General features: G+C 36.8%; 1 pseudogene; it reads left to right on the forward strand.

Moving 5' to 3' along the window:
• Positions 1–16,126, forward strand: part of LOC149530711 (pentatricopeptide repeat-containing protein At2g13600-like) — a 369,552-nt pseudogene that overhangs the window by 174,197 nt on the left and 179,229 nt on the right.

Consider the following 16,126-nt stretch of genomic DNA (forward strand, 5'->3'; position numbering starts at 1 on the left):
TACTAAGTAATTTTTGATGGGCAATATTTAAACAAATCGACTATCAAAAAAACAATTTATGAAATTCAGTTGCTTTATTATGTACTGAAGACTTGGCAAGATGTTCCCAAGTCTATCTATAGAATGCCTATTTGCATGGTTGTTTGCAAATAGTCTAGTATGGTGCCGCTTTTGAACAAAAACAAATGTCACTGGGGCTGGTAATTTGGCTCAAGAAATGCACAAGCCTGTTGACACCACATAACCTTTAGTTCATCATATAGCATTTAGCTATCTTCTTTAACAAAATCCAAAGAGAAAACAAACAAACTAATGAGCCGTGTCTATCTCAATTGAATAGAAAGTACTATAGTGAGTGTTAGGAAACTGACCTTGCGAATAGCATCCAGTTCATAAAGTATTAGGAAAGTGACCTTGCTGGTTAGTTTAACATAGATTGGTGAACAGAAAATTCATAATAAAAATCTCATTTTTTTCCACACTTGTTCAAACCATATAATGAAACGACAAAAAATGAATCATATACAAAGACCATATTGTAGGTTGTCCAAGTTGAAAGTGAATAGATGACCTTTATGGGGTGTAGTACCAAGTGGAGCAAGTATGTGAGAGCTTGAAAATGAAGGGCTCCTATTTTGGGGCCAATATTTGGTGGTTTTGAGGTGCCTAGGGAGAACCTTTGATGCTAAGTCTTAGTTATGTAGACTTTGGTGAATCTGGTGAGCTTTCTACGAGTTTGTACCTGCTGTATCAACAGCCACTATGCCCTATTCCAGACCTTCAGTATTCTGATTGACATCAATTATAAGTGTGCATCCAGATGTTAGCTACAATTGATTAGGGTAGCTTTTAGTGTGTATCAGTCTAATTTGACATGTGTGATGGCAGTATCAACTTGTTATCAGCATCTTACATTATTTAGAAGAGGTGTAGTTCAATGGGTAAATGTTCAGTCATTGTGGGAATGATATTCTATGCTTTCTGTTAGGTTAATTTGTGTTGTTGCAGTAGTCTGATTTTATAATCTGAATGTTGTATCAATTTGTTTCAATAATATTCTTCTTATTTTGCTATATTGTAATGCATCTCACTATAATGTCCCCTTTTTGACATGACATTCAATAATAAAAAGTAAAAATATAAAAAATTAAAATAACATGTAATATAATTATAATTTAATTAAGTTTAGTGAATGATCAAAATGAATGCTATAAAGAGTTATGAGTATTGAAGGATTAAGATATAAAGGAGAGACCATTCAATATTTAAATTTATATTGGAAAAGGTAGAAACGAATACTTATTGATTTAACTCAATTTATAATTGTTATTTAAATATTTCTTAAAATAACATAATCCTTAATCTTTTTTTTAAATTCTCTTCCAACTATCTCTATTTAGTGCCTACCATGTTTATGTGCATGTTTTTTATGTGTTTTGGATAATAAGTCTAATTTAATTTGTCTATGGACTAAGACCTTAAATTATTAAGCTTCTCTTTGTTTTGTGAAAACTATAGCATTCTCTACTTAACAGGGCCAATCACATGAAGGTGGAAGCTCATCATGGCCCCTCCTAGGAGTCTCTTATGACCCTTTATGACATTTTAAGAGCTCTAAGATTTATTCTTAGGGATTGTAAACGGTCGTAAAGGGTCATAAGGGATCTTAGGACACAACAACTAAGAAATATAATTGTAAGCATCATGGTCACATTTTTTTGGAATCAATTTAATTGAGTTGTATATCCAAGCAATGAAGTGCATCTAGAAAATGAAACTACAACCTATTGGGATTGAGACAAACCTTATAAAACAAAAGCAGCTAGGAATGATTCCTTGCCAATATCTGTTAAATAGATTTGTTGGAGGACCTTGTATTCATGAGCTAGGAATGATCGCTTGCCAACAGTTGTTGAATACATTTGTTGGAGGACCTTGTATTCATGAGCTACAGATGTATTCAGCAACTGTTGGCAAGCGATCATTCTTACAAATGAATTTGACTTGGAATTGAAGGTGTGGAAGTTGCTTTGCATTGCTTGGGTACAAAAACCAATTAAGTTTCCAAAAAAATGTGACCATGATGCCTACAATTATGTTTCTTAGCTATTGTGAAATCTACATATTTGATAGGATAAGCATTTGAAGTTTATGTTGTGAATTCACTAAATAGGGTCAAGATTTGATTCGGGAATGTAGGTCAGATGATTTGAGAGAAAGAATGGACAGACAGATGGAGAGAGAGATAATACAAGTGGTAGAAAGAGCCATGTCATTTGCAAGACGCCACCATCCTTTTGGTAGATCAAAGGAAAACATGGTAAGGACTATAATACACATTGTGCTCAAGAATATTATCTAGGACATTTTTGTCATTAGTTACAACACTTATTGGATTCTGAATGCTTACCGAGCTCTCACCGGACATTCCTTTGTAAGCCAAGCTTTACCTAGTTCTCAGTGTTTACCGAGTGATCGATGTGAACAAAGAAGTCAGTGTTTACCGAGTGATCGAGGTGAACAAAGCAGTCAGTGTTTAACGAGTGATCGAGGTGAACAAAGCAGTCAGTGTTTACCGAGTGTTCAAGGTAAAGAAAGGAATCAGTTTTGACCGAGTGAAGATGTACTTAGTATTGACCGAGAACTTCGTGATAACCGAGCTCCTGAGGTTATCAAGGAAATTAATTTTACCGAGCTCAGACGGTTATCAAGGAAACTAACTATCACCGAGTCACAAGGTTCTATCGAGTGTTTCCTTTGATCACCGAGCTACAGTTCAGATAGAAGTGTTCACCGAGTGACATCTCTTCTACCGAGTCTCCAGTGGTTACCGAGTTTAGAACTACTCGAAGTGTTTAGTATGGATCATGCCTTCACTTCTATCGAGTGCATGACGATGCCGAGTAACGCAGTGGACGCCGAGTATCAGAAGGACACCGAGTCAGTTCAGTGAACCCGAGTTTTTACCTTGGGCCGACTTTGTATAGAGATTTGCACTTGTTGTTTTGGCCGACCTTGCATGTATTGTTTATTTCGATGGTATATATATGCAATGTATTGTATCATTCAAATATGATGGTAATAGTAATGGTAATGAATGAAAATGCGAAAGTGTGAAAGAAATACATGCGTGCGAAAGTATGTGTGCTGAGTTGCGAAGGTATTCAGCAAGGTCAAGTTTTGGAACAGAAAAGTTTTATCTATCACATCAAGGTGAATCAGAGCATAGCGGATCTTATCAGCAATCAGTTGTAATCAGATCCACTGTTTCATTCTAACAGGTGAATCAGTTTTTGTAAATCCTTTAACAAGGTAGACTTAACAGTCTTTTGTAAATCTCCTAACAGAGTGCATACTTTATTGTATGTTTGTAAATCCTCTAACAAGGTGGATCTAGCAATCCTTTGTGCTCCTAACAGGGCAGATCACCAGAAGTGGTCATTGTAAGCCTTAACCGACCAACTTCATACTGCAGTAACGAAGCTTTGTGGGTTTCATCCCCACCCCAGTTTTACTTTCTATTTGGAAGGTTTCTGGGTCACCAAATCTGTGTGTTCAAGTGTTGCAAATGATTTTGTTTCATGCTTACAGTAGGTTACTTGGATGAATGGTGAATATATCAGTATGCAATTTTATTGTTTGAAATTTTAAAGTTACTGATTCACCCCTCCCCTCTCAGTAACTTGTCATATCTTGAATATTTCCAACAATTGGTATCAGAGCAATAAGGTTCTCAAGATAAAATTTTCACAGCGTGAGCAAAGATCAAGGACAATGGAGATATTCAGACTTGACAAAACTATTGAGAATGAAAAGCTAGATCTGAAAATGGCCATGGCTCAACTCATTGAAGCAAAAGAGCATCTTTCACAATCCTTGAAAAGAAGAAAAGAACTTGCAAGGCAAATGAATGACCATCAGTATGTTGAAGAAAATATTGAAGATCTCTCACCATCAAGTAGTTCAGATGAAGCTGACAAAGCAATCAAAGAACTTTTAGAAAAGAATGGATCTCTGCAGGAAGAATTAAGAAAGCTCAAAAGGGAACAAGAAATCCAGTCCATCAGGCTATGCGAAATCTTGGAGCAAAGGAACAAGGCAGCTGAAGACTTAGAGGTAAGGAATAATCAATCCTCTCAGTTTGAAAATCTTGTAACTCAATTATCTAATGCAAATGAAGAAATTATGAATCTAAGATCTGAGAATGAGAATTTGAGAAATGACTTAATTACTAAAAGGCAAATCAATGCAAGCTTACAAAGTGATCTAATCTCTGAAAAACAAGTCAATGAGAGAATGGTAAAATCTCAAAAGGACATGGATCAATTGAATCTGCAAAATGAAGAAAACTTTCATAAACAAAATGGTAAAGCAGGCCTTGGATACAAGGAAGAAGGTGAATCCTCTAAACAGGGTACTCAAAAGAATCAAAGACCTACTTGCAGTCACTGTGGTAAGTTAGGTCATACATCTAACAGATGTTGGAGCAATGGAAAAGGAAAATTTAATGGAAAGTTCTACAATTGCAATCAGCATGGACACAAAGCCAATGAATGCAAAGAGAAACCGAAATTTGAAGGTAAATGTCACAAATGCCAAAAGCAAGGTCATAAGGCATCACAATGCAAATCCAAATAATTTAATTCAGCAGAACAACTTGTCAAAGCGATATTTGGTTGGGACTACAACACTTGGTGCAGATGTCATTATTGTGGAGAATATGGTCATACTGGCATAAACTATGCAAGGCATCACCTAAGAAAAAGGGATACCACTGTAAGATGTTATACATGTACAAAACTTGGTCATATATCTAAAAATTGCATGAACATAAAGAAAGTCGAGGATGAGAAGAAAATCAAAGTAGACAATATTCGGAAGCAAATGAAACAGCAATGGATTCCTAAGTCTACCGAGCCAGATAATTCAAGTGATGGAATGGTCACTCAAGAAGTGAGTGACTCTACCATTTCCAATTAAGACTCATCAGGATAAGACTAGGACTGTATCTACAAAGCAATATCCTAAGCAGTCCTAGAATGAAAATACGATCAAATCAGTATTTCAGATACATCAGGATCATGGTCGGTACATGACCTTACCGAGCTCAGTCGGGTGCAATAAGGCTTCTTTCACCAAGTTGCACTTACCGAGCATGGTTGGTTCTTCTCTTACCGAGTTAAGGTCGGTTTAACCTATTTTCTTTTGGTCACCGAGTTGCAAATTTTAAGCCGAGCTAGTGGATGACAGTCTGTCGATCGCAGCTACCTCCGTACTGAACATTAATGGCAAAATTTTCATCAAAAGGGCAGATTTCGACCTCATTTTTCACCGCAAATTCGAGATTTACACAAAAAAAGGGCTTTCAAGCGAGTTCAAGCAATTTGAAAAGATTTTCTAGCGAAGTATTCTTACGAAACCTTTTCACTCACCGAGCAGCAATGGCATTCGCAAGCACCAGCAGCAGCAAGGCGAAGAAGGGTTCCGAAATGCTTGTGAAGGGAACAGAATGGAAGGCACCTACGTTCAAGCTCGTTCCTGCCATCGCTGAATCGCTCGATCCCAATGGAGCTAATCACAGATTCCACCCAAGGTACTCCTCGTGAATGACATTTGCACTCATTTTAAGTGTGCTATTCAAGAAATAGGGACATTGGACATGGATAATGCCCTAGCGGAGTTATGTGTAAATGGTTCTCTCAAAATCGAGCACAAGCATTTGGAAACTAAAGGTTTGACTCACATCGCGCATATGCCTAGAAACTTCCAAACCAAATGGATTAGGTATATCTTGAGTTGAGTGCATAATGGTCAGTTGTGGTTGGAACAACCCGTTTTGATAACCAAGAAGATGATTCACAAAATCACGGGTCTCCCGATGCTCAGCAAAGACAAAACCACCAAAACCCTAGGACGGGATGAGTTACAGAGGCAAACCCTAGCCGAGTGGGACGGTAGAGGTTTGAAGGTTAACAATGTAATAGATCCGGAACTAAGATTTGGCATACATATTATTGCATATAAGTTATATAGTTCCAGCAGGTTAAATAGTGTACCGTGTGAAGCTGTGGATTTGGCCCTGAAAATTGTAAAGAAGAAACTTGAGTTTGATCTGTCAGAAGTAATGTTGAAGCAGTTAAACAAGAACATGGACAGTATAAGGACATCGAAGAATAACCCCTATAAATTTGGATCTCTGTTAATATGTTTACTATTTTATGTACAAAAATTCTTTCCATCAAAGGGAACCGTAGAATGGAGAACAGATGTCCCAATTTTGTATCAGATTAATGAGTTTATAGCAGAGATGGGAGAAAATTTTGATAGTATCATGGATAACTATTTTGAAGACTTTAAGGAGAGGATGAATAACCGATTCAGAATTCCTCCTAGGCTTGTTGAAGAATATAAAGATGACGTATGTTTTATGGTTGACTGTGACAAGGTGTACATACAGGAAGTTAGACCCCGAGTTGCATGGGTGAAACCTCTTCCATATGAGGTAAATATTGATGAAACAAGGGATATCATTGAAGCACTGGTAAATGAGCCAGTAGACCCAAGGCAACGGATTTTTGGTACTTATGATGAAGCAAAGGCCAGAATTGAACTGGAAATCAAAATTCCACAGGCCATCAGCAAAGGTAAGAGGAAAGTGGCCAAACTGAAAACTGCAATGGGTCCTCTTATGCTCACCAAGGGAAAAGGTGAAGATAAAGAAAGTGAAGAAGAAGAAGAAGGAGAAGAAGAATCAGAAGAAGAGCAACCGGCAAAGAAGAAAGGCAAGGTAATCATTACCAAGCCCAAGAAGCAGCCTACTGCAGTATTTACTCGGAGGACAAGAAAAGGTATTCAAGAACCTGTATTGGTCAAGCCTACACCTACATTCAAGCAAAGGCTCAAATCATTGGAAGAAGGAACTGGCATCACAAATTTCAAGGCATTGAAATTTGAGACAAGGACTGATGCAGAGAAATTGCAGATTGAGGAACTGGTACTTAACAAAATGGGAAAATGGAAATACTCCACGGACCAGATTGCTCCTCATATCTCTAAAGAACTACTAGAGAGAGTATAGTCAAGATGGGAGTTAGCCACCAAGATGGTAAAAGATATATATGAGCAATCCCTGAAGAAACTTTGGCCTAGTCTCACTGAAGTAGAGGTAAAATCTGAATTGAAAATCTATGAAGGTAAAATGATGATCAGATTCCACACTTGTTTGATTTTGATCAAAGATATAGAGCATGTTTTAAATGATGCTACAAAAATGTGGAAAAACATCTATCATCTACATAAGCCCAGTGTAGACCCAGTAGAAATAAAGGATAATGACAACAGCAGCAATAGTGATGAATCAGATAGCGCTCCATCCATCACAATTACACCAGGAGAGTTGCATGCAATGATGAAAGACAAAGAGCAAGAAGACAAAGAGGAAGAAGCTGAAGAGGAAGATAAGGAGGATGATCCGGTAAAAATTGCAGCAACAGTTATTGCATCCCTTCCTCACTCCCCAGCTAAACCTGTGACATCATCAAGGTTGGAGTCAGCTTCAGCAGGTTCATCTACACCAGATTTACCATCTACACCTGCCATATCTCAGCTCCAGGTATCATCAGTGGAAGTGACTACCACTTCATCTACCGAGCTGCACCCCTCTTCATCTACCGAGTTGGCCTCCTCGACTCCATCATCATCAGTTGGTATTGCTGTGAGTTCTCCAATTTTGACTACTCCAATTTGTTCTACAATTTTGTCGCCATCTACTTCAGGCACAGTGAGCTTAGATACTATATTACCGAGTGTATCACCATTTTTGGCCAGTACTCAAATTTTTGACCCTGTACATACTCCTATTGGCACTCAACCCTCAAGCATCCCAGTTTTTACTGCTAGTCCTTCTGTCTCTACTGTTGTGTCTATTCCATAGGTCAAACCAGTCATCTCAGAAGCCAAACAAAAGCAACCATTAAGACTTATGATCACTGGAAAGGAAATTCCTGAAGACATTGACTTGGACACAGAGATAGTAATTCCAAAGATTGACTTTGATAATGCTACCATTGAAGAAATGAGGTATGCTAGTCAACTTATTGAGAAAAAGGCTACTCAGATGCAGTTAAGATCGGAAAGGTATAAGGAATACAGGATAATTGAGGATGCCCAGAACATAATTACTGAGGCTATAGGTGTTGATGTTGATACTTCTCAACACATTTTGATTCAATTGGAAGAGGCAGTTAATAAATTCAATGAAGATGCCTCCGGACAAGAAAAGTTGATTGAGCGTGCAGCAAATAAATTTGATAATAAGGTATTGGGGCACATTGCCCAGAACATTGCAATAAATCAGGTTGCATTAACCTCAGTTTTGGCAGATATGGAAAATTCTTTTAATAATGTAACATCTCTTTTTGCTAAGCTTTGTGATGTTACCGAGTACACTAAGGGAATAAGAGAGAAACTAAATAAAATTGATGAGGATCTGAAGGTGAGCGCACAGAACTTGAAGCTTGACCCCAGTTCAAGCTCATCTCATCACCTCAGGATCAATTTTTTGTTAGAGAAGCAGGCAGAGCTATTGAGAGAAGAGGCAAGGATCCGATCTACATTGATAGATATCCAAAACATGATCCTTCCCATCATGGATTCAATGCAGAAGCACATTGCACATTCAAAGACATTAATCCATGATAATAACTTCTCCATTGCAGACCATGTGATTGAACTTTCGGCTGAAGTTCAAGTAGCTCTTTCCACCTGCAAAATTTTGCAAGAGAATTGGGATAAGACTCTCTAGCTTATTCTTCAGGTACATTCAGAGTTCATCTCTCATTTTGGTGTTTCTATATAAGTATATATATTCTTTTATTCTTTGGCATTATTGTCAAAAAGGGGGAGATTATTGTTGGATATGTATACTATGGGTGAATAAGTGTTTTCGAAGAAATTGGACAAAGGAAGAGATATACAGCTCATGTAAATACTGTATGTACATTCTATGGGGGAGTTGTATATAACAAAGCTATGTATATTCAGAATCAGTCATCAGCATGTCAGATAAATTTTGTCTCATAAGTGTTTTTGTCACTAATGCCAAAGGGGGAGATTGTTGGCATTATGATACATTTTTGTCATTAGTTACAACACTTATTGGATTCTGAATGCTTACCGAGCTCTCACCGGACATTCCTTTGTAAGCCAAGCTTTACCTAGTTCTCAGTGTTTACCGAGTGATCGAGGTGAACAAAGAAGTCAGTGTTTACCGAGTGATCGAGGTGAACAAAGTAGTCAGTGTTTACCGAGTGATCGAGGTGAACAAAGAAGTCAGTGTTTACCGAGTGTTCGAGGTAAAGAAAGGAATTAGTTTTGACCGAGTGAAGATGTACTTAGTATTGACCGAGAACTTCGTGATAACCGAGCTCCTGAGGTTATCAAGGAAATTAATTTTATCGAGCTCAGACGGTTATCAAGGAAACTAACTATCACCGAGTCACAAGGTTCTATCGAGTGTTTCCTTTGATCACCGAGCTACAGTTCAGATAGAAGTGTTCACCGAGTGACATCTCTTCTACCGAGTCTCCAGTGGTTACCGAGTTCAGAACTACTCGAAGTGTTTAGTATGGACCGTGCCTTCACTTCTACTGAGTGCATGACGATGCCGAGTAACGCAGTGGACGCCGAGTATCAGAAGGACACCGAGTCAGTTCAGTGAACCCGAGTTTTTACCTTGGGCCGACTTTGTATAGAGATTTGCACTTGTTGTTTTGGCCGACCTTGCATGTATTGTTTATTTGGATGGTATATATATGCAATGTATTGTATCATTCAAATATGATGGTAATAGTAATGGTAATGAATGAAAATGCGAAAGTGTGAAAGAAATACATGCGTGCGAAAGTATGTGTGCTGAGTTGCGAAGGTATTCAACAAGGTCAAGTTTTGGAACAGAAAAGTTTTATCTATCACATCAAGGTGAATCAGAGCATAGCGGATCTTATCAGCAATCAGGTGTAATCAGATCCACTGTTTCATTCTAACAGGTGAATCAGTTTTTGTAAATCCTTTAACAAGGTAGACTTAACAGTCTTTTGTAAATCTCCTAACAGAGTGCATACTTTATTGTATGTTTGTAAATCCTCTAACAAGGTGGATCTAGCAATCCTTTGTGCTCCTAACAAGGAAGATCACCAGAAGTGGTCATTGTAAGCCTTAACCGGCCAACTTCATACTGCAGTAACGAAGCTTTGTGGGTTTCATCCCCACCCCAGTTTTACTTTCTATTTGGAAGGTTTCTGGGTCACCAAATCTGTGTGTTCAAGTGTTGCAAATGATTTTGTTTCATGCTTACAGTAGGTTACTTGGATGAATGGTGAATATATTAGTATGCAGTTTTATTGTTTAAAATTTTAAAGTTACTGATTCACCCCTCCCCTCTCAGTAACTTGTCATATATTGAATATTTCCAACACTCTCCATCTGTCTCTCAACTCTTTCTCTCAAATCATTAGACCATCATTCTCAAATCAAATCTATTAAATCAAAAAAAAAAAGTTTGACCCTATTTAGTGAATTCACAGTTTCTTTTGCATTCAAGACCAGGATTAATGCATATGTAGTAGCCTGACACCAATCACCCATTACATGTCAACTATTAAAGCTTGTCAAACAGTTGCTGAGTTGTACTTCATAAGAGTTAGGTGCTCCTGCACCATAGACGGAGATGCTGATGCAAGGTATGATGTTACTGACTTCCCTCTTAGCACCCTAGTCCACCAACTCATACATGAAACCATGGGACAAAAAAAAAAAATGTTGGATTTAAAAGCTTTTCTGATCAGTTATTAAGAGTATGAACGAGGTCTGCATGTCAGATTCGAATGAAGCCCTAATATTCATTCAAAGCCCCCACACCAATATCGGCATGGAGGCTTCGAGTGAAGCCCCTTGGGACCTTCATTCAAAGATTTGGCTTCATTTGAAGCCCCTAAAATTTAGCTTCCCCACTTTCCATGATAGAAGCCAGTTGTTTTACAAGAGTCAAAAACAATTTGTCCTCCATTGTAGAAGCCACTTGTAATATGCAGTTGTTTCATGCAAATCAGAGTCCACAGAATTTACCATCAATCTCTTTCAATAACTTACTCTATCTTATCCACTGCACAATAATTCAGAGGAATGTGCCAAGGCATTCCAAATCTTTGCCAATGTATAGACAGGTGTCTTAAAATGGACCCACATATAAGATAAGATTCAATGTATATCTGCACAAAATGAAGCTGAATGCTGAAACCATTTAGCTTTCATTTATTTCAGTATGGCCCATTTAATTTGCTATATAAATGTCAAAATGCAAGAGATATTGAATTGAGTATAATAAAGTAGAGAGGAACAACCAATGTCTTTGGTAAATGCAGTGAAATTGAAGTGTGTAGCATTTGCTGCATTGCCATTATTACCAACACAATTATCTTAGTGTGAAAGGAAGAGAAGGCAATCAAGAGGTCAGGTGAGGTATGCATTCAATGTGAGTTCAAGTAAAAGTGTGGAAGTGGAAAGAGAGGAGAGGATTGAGATTGTGGAAGAGATTTTGTCTGGAGAGTGGCCTAAAAGTCTTTCTATACTCAATTTTGAGGATTTGTCAGTTTACTATGAACCACTTGTCTTCAAAGCTCACGTAGATTTTGTTATAAATGTTTTTGTTATTATGTATTAAGTTTCAATAGATTCAAATTTAAGATTTCCAAGATGAAACATTTACAATTTAATTTGATTGTCTCAAATTGCTTTTATCAATTTTTGAAATCACACCCATCATCAGAATTATATAGATCTCAGAAAGTAGAAAAGAATTATGAACTATAATTAATTTTCATGATTCTTAATTCAGATATATAAATCAGAATTGAGGTGTCTGTAAGTGTGAGGAAGCCAAAACTTATGGACAAGAGATTTTTCTATTGAATGTTTATGGCAGAAATGATCAAACGCCCTGTATTTGACAGTCACAGGTTTTTGACAATTTGTATAAAGTTTTCCCTTTTATCTAATACAAGCTTATGAATTTTGAATCTATTTTAGTAAAAAGAACAGCAATACGGGCATCCACTTTGGCTTCCAATAGAATCCTAGGTGGATCCATTTACCACTCAAATTTATGTTTGCTCACTCCTTAGCTTTTTCCTTGGAGTCGAGATAAATTTTAAAGAAAATATTAATAGATTATATAAATAAATCTTTTAAATTCACATATGTGCTAGTTTTAACATCTGAAAAAATTAGTTAATTTTTTTTACATTTACACTAGCCTATATCTTTTTCATAAGAAATATTTTGGTATTAATTTTTTTTTGTAAAGATTTAATTTTTTCTTATAATATATTACTATAATAAAAATATATTAAAGTAAATATTAATTGACATTGTGGTAAATATTAATAAAAATATATTAAAGTAAATATTACTATAATAAAAATTATGAAGACAAGGCAGATTTTGTGTTGTTGAACAAGAAAGCATATTTCTAACTGAATTATTGACATAAAAAGTTTAGTAACTATCCTAGAAAGTAATCTTGACGAAAGAGAGCATATTCTTAAAGTAGTGACTTGGTAGAAATCCATTAAAAGTGTCCATTAAAAAACACAATACAGCCTGAATATGTCAGTATATGGCAAAGAGTTTTACATGGCATTCCTGGGATAAATAGAATAGTAGTCAAGCCCTATTCAAGAATGAAAAAGATTGTTATTTTCTAAGGAGAGGACTTCTATCAAGACGAATCATTAAATGTGGAGTGCACTTTGTAACAGACACAAAAGATTGCACGAAAGTTGTGAAAGGGGTGCAGAAGATGCTCACTTTTTCCTTGCAGAGTAACAAGTAGTTGGTGTTGTTGTTTCTATTAGTGTGAATTATGCAAAGTAGCCAATTGCATTTGATAAGAAACTCAGTGTCAATTCAGACGACATCCATTTCAAAGGAAGAAGACCTGATAAAGATAAGGCTCTTCAAGCCGTAAGGAGATCAAAAGTGTTCAAAATTCTAGAACCCTACACAGTCGAGAGAAGACAGAGTGTGCAGAGTTTCCCCTAATAGTTGAGATCATGAACATAATCCAAATAGACAGTTCGTGGAAAGTCGCATAGTATGAGTGAAGAATCTAATGAGATGATACACTGCATATCATAAAAAGGATGCCCCAAAAAAGAGTTACAGACTACAATCCTTATCCCTAATTATGTAATCTAATCTATGCCAGAAGCTAATCATGTCACTAAACATCTCTTTGACTCCCTAAAATCTCTACCCTTAGTTTCACCATTTTAAGATTTATGTATTCACCCATGTTTTATACAATTTTTTACATTTTTTTGTGCAATTTTCCAATCATACCCTCAATAGACATACCCGTAGTATACGGTAATAAGTTGAAAGATTGACCACATGATGACCATTTTGACTGTGATGTTAAACGATGTCTTGCATGGGCTATATAATTGAGATATTGAATAAGTTTCAGGAAGGTCCATTTTTATTATGGTGTGTGATGTGGTCTTGTTGAATAAAAGATTTGGAAAAAGATGTGCGGTGTAAATGGCATTGAACTATGAGTGTTGTGGCCTGCCACCCAACTCATTTGTTCCCCAATACTATGAGAAGCAATCTCTTCAAAGATTTATGTAATGTTGTTTGGCTTCCTATAAATGCCTATGAAACCATCTAATTCAAGTAAAATATCGAAAATTCAGAGATAAAAGTTGTTTCTTTGAAAAGCCGCTGTTTTGAATGACCCACTAACCATTTTTATCACTATCTGATATAAATGGTTAGTGATAAAAATGGTACTATGATCGGTTGGAGTTCCTTCACAAATGAGAATAAATGGAATGTTATGCCTATACAAATCAAAACATTGAGCCAACTTTAATTTTATACAATAACCAATTAATATGAATGCAAACTATCATAAACCCATCAACTGATGTCAAAGCATAATGCAGTAGACTGTTTGAAAGCAATTTCAAATGGAAATAGAAATGAAATGCACCCAATACATTATTTTAAAGGCACATTGAAATGGTTTTCATAAATTAGTCTAATGGAATCACATGGAACTCCTCAAAATTTTAGACGTGGCCTCAAAATTTCTACAATCAAACGCACCAGATCAGACGTGCCCTCGCGCCAATGTTGATGGAGACCCTCACGCCAATGTTGATGACCCTCGCACCAATGTTGATGGAGACCCTCGCGCCAAAGCTAGATGAAAAGGATCTAAAGCAAAGCCAATGTTGATGGAGACCCTCGCTCGCGCCAAAGCCAAATGAACCTCGCGCAAAAGCCAAATGAAATGTTTTGCCCTTTTTTTTTTTGTTTTATGCTTCCCTGTGTGTCGCAATTCCGACCAAAATAATTGGTCGCAATTGTGACCAACACGGGCTAATTATTAAAAAAAAAAATTTGCTTTATAACGCGACCAAGCAACCCATTTAAAAAACTTGGTCGCAAAATGACCTCAAATGCACTAGTGTGCAGGAATCAAATTAAAACTTTGAGCACTCTAATTATTATAATTTTTAAAAAAATAAAAAAATTGTTGTGTGTTTTTGTGACACAGATGAGGCGCTAAAACTCTTCCGTCTAATGCAGATGAAGATGATAAAAAAGAGTCATTTACTGCAAGCAGCGTTGTCAAGGCATGCACTGCCCTGTCAGTTTTTAAACATGGCAGAGAATTGCATGCCCACATTATAAGAAGTGGGTTTGAATTGGATATTGTTCTGTACACTACACTAATTGATATGTACTGGAAAGGCGTGAGCGAACTGGATGCATGTAAACTGTTTGACAAAATACCACTTTGAAATTTGATTTCATGGAATGTTATATCAGGTTGTGTACAGAACGGCTTCGAGGTGAAGGCAGTGGATCTTTTTCTAAAAATGCAGGAGATGGGTTTCAATCCTAATCAATACATCAATTCCAATATGATAAAGGTATGTGGAGGTTTGCTACTAGCAGAGATAGGTAAACAAGGTACATGCTCTTGTTTCTAAAGCTGGATTGGAGTCGGATGTCATTGTTGGGAGTGCATTAGTTGATGGTTATGTTAAATGTGGGAATATTGAAGCAGCACAGATTGTATTTGGGAGAATGTCTGGATGGGATGTAGTTTCATGGACCACTATGATTGTGGGCTCTATCCAGGTTGGGAGGGATGATGAGGCTCTTGAAATGTTTCTTTCAAATGCTGGAGCACAATCTCATGAAACCGAACCACTTCACATATTCAGGAGTCCTAAAGGCATGCTCCAATTTAGCTGACATGGAATCTGGTAAACAAATTCATGCACACCTTATGAAAATATTATTGGAAAAAGATATTTAACTCGCATGCTACTCTGAATTTGCCTTGCAATATCATCCTAAACCGATGTTACAATTCTGGGTGGGGAAAGTCCTTGCATTTGTTGCTGACATCTATTAATTGAGCAGTGACTTTCATCTAGTACTGTTACATGTACTCGTTAAACTACAAAGAAATTATTTGAGCCCTTTCTCATCTTTTGCTTTCTTTATAAGAAGTTCTCAGGTCATATAGTAGGTTCACTTCTTTGGGAACTTATTAAGCACTTCTGCACTCCACATAGAGCTGGTAAAGGAAGCAGAAATCTCACGCAAAAAAAAATGATCCATGCTATAAATGGTGGACACCATCTTTTATAAGAAAGTCAATAAATTTGAAACCATCTTGGAGAAGGTCAGGTAGTTGAAAACTTCTGATGAACTGTGACAAATTCATTACCCACTTTAGATTCTTCAATAGCAAGCAATTATGCAATGATCATAAACAGAGACTACAAAAACCCGAAATGAAAACAAGAACCTAAAATCGTTTGCCTTAGACATACGATTGAGCAAAGAAGGGTGAATGGAGGGAAAGCAGACATTATTATTAAAAGAGGTAACATCTCACCATAGTAGTGTGAATAGGAAACGTGAAAAACGAATACAGAATCACAGATTCACAATTGCCCAAACTTTTGTGGATTCTTAAATCGTCGGTACGTATCTAATCAATCCGTGTATATATTTATAAGATTGCAGTGTGAAAATACAG

The sequence above is a fragment of the Cupressus sempervirens genome, chromosome 11 (genome assembly GCF_028749045.1).
Source record: "Cupressus sempervirens isolate cs-2001-9-10 chromosome 11, ASM2874904v1, whole genome shotgun sequence".
Lineage (NCBI taxonomy): Eukaryota > Viridiplantae > Streptophyta > Pinopsida > Cupressales > Cupressaceae > Cupressus > Cupressus sempervirens.